Genomic DNA, 1,272 nt, shown 5'->3' with positions numbered 1-1,272 from the left:
CTCTCAATCAAACTGAGTTCATGCATTGGCAGCACCTATACTTAAAATTTTGCTCCAACAGTACCTAGAGGAAGTGGGAAGACATTCTAGGCACTATCTCATCCTTTCTGTTTCATCATAGCTAATGTAATAATGATCCTTCTGTCACCATATGTAACTCCATAATTTGTTTTGTGGTAAGCTCAAACAAACTAAACTTAATACTTCCTAGCACTGAAAACTCAAACATTACCATATTTACCTGAAACAAAGACAACTTTGAATTCAAGATGACCCTGCAATAATTAGGTTCTATACATGGAAAATTAATACATTTGTTATAATTTTCCATGTATAGGGTATGATTATGTGGGGAGGTCATCTTTAATTCATTTCTCCCACTGCTGCAGTGGGGTAAGTAGCAGTGGTGAGAGGAAGTTGGTTGGGGGGCTGATGGTGAAGAAGTTAAGTGGCCCTGTCCATCTGTTCCTGTGTTGTTCCCCCCCCCCCCCAAGTTCATACACACACTTGCCTCTGCTGCTGTCTGCACACCAGCAGCACACCCTGGTGGCCCTGCCCCCTGCTTCAGCTGTCCTCCAGCCTGGGGATTCAAGCACACAGTCACTTTGGGATCTGCCTGACTGGGCTTTGGCTACTCCGCAGCTGAGGCTGAAGCTGCCACTGCCAGGACTGCCATGTGGCTAGACAGGGGTCAGAGCAGCCATGTGCTCTGGGTTGGAGCAGGTCTGAAGTGGCAGGATCAGGGGGCAGAAATGGAAGGCAATAGATCTGTTCTCTATTCCTTCTTCCCTCCCCTGCCTTGATGAGGTCCTGATAAAAATGAACAAGGCTGATTTTGAAAATACCTTTTGTAGTGTGCCAGGAAACTTGCATACCTTTCATTTAACTTTTTACATGTGCCTAGAACAGTGGATTTCAACCTGGGGTCCGCAGACCCACACTTACAATTTGGAGAGATCCGCACCTCCATTCGGGATTTTTTTTTAGGAATCTGCAAATGAAAAAAGGTTGAAAACTGAGAGGCGTGCTTTGACTAATCAGCACCAGAATATTTATTATCTTTAGCTGAATGGAAGCAATACAGCTTGTGCCATTCTATGGAAGGGGGCAGCTGTGCTCCGGTCACTTGCTGTCATTGCTTATGATACAAAGTTAGCTACAGGTTTCTGTCACTCTTATGGGATATTGAGGCATGAATGCCTGTTAATCAGTTCTAAGCTAATCCTGCAGAACTTCAGAGATTCAGTGTAGCATTGGGATTTTTTTTTTCCC

At 44.5% G+C, this 1,272-nt stretch overlaps 1 protein-coding gene across 1 annotated transcript in view; it reads left to right on the top strand.

The window, feature by feature from the left end:
• Window positions 1-1,272, top strand: part of GLG1 (golgi glycoprotein 1) — a 100,380-nt gene that overhangs the window by 46,611 nt on the left and 52,497 nt on the right. The gene's annotated exons all lie outside the window — the stretch shown is intronic.

Source organism: Crocodylus porosus, unplaced genomic scaffold (genome assembly GCF_001723895.1).
Source record: "Crocodylus porosus isolate Cpor-Errol unplaced genomic scaffold, CroPor_comp1, whole genome shotgun sequence".
NCBI lineage: Eukaryota > Metazoa > Chordata > Crocodylia > Crocodylidae > Crocodylus > Crocodylus porosus.
Note: the sequence above shows the minus strand (reverse complement) of the source record. Positions and strands in the feature narration are given on the sequence as shown.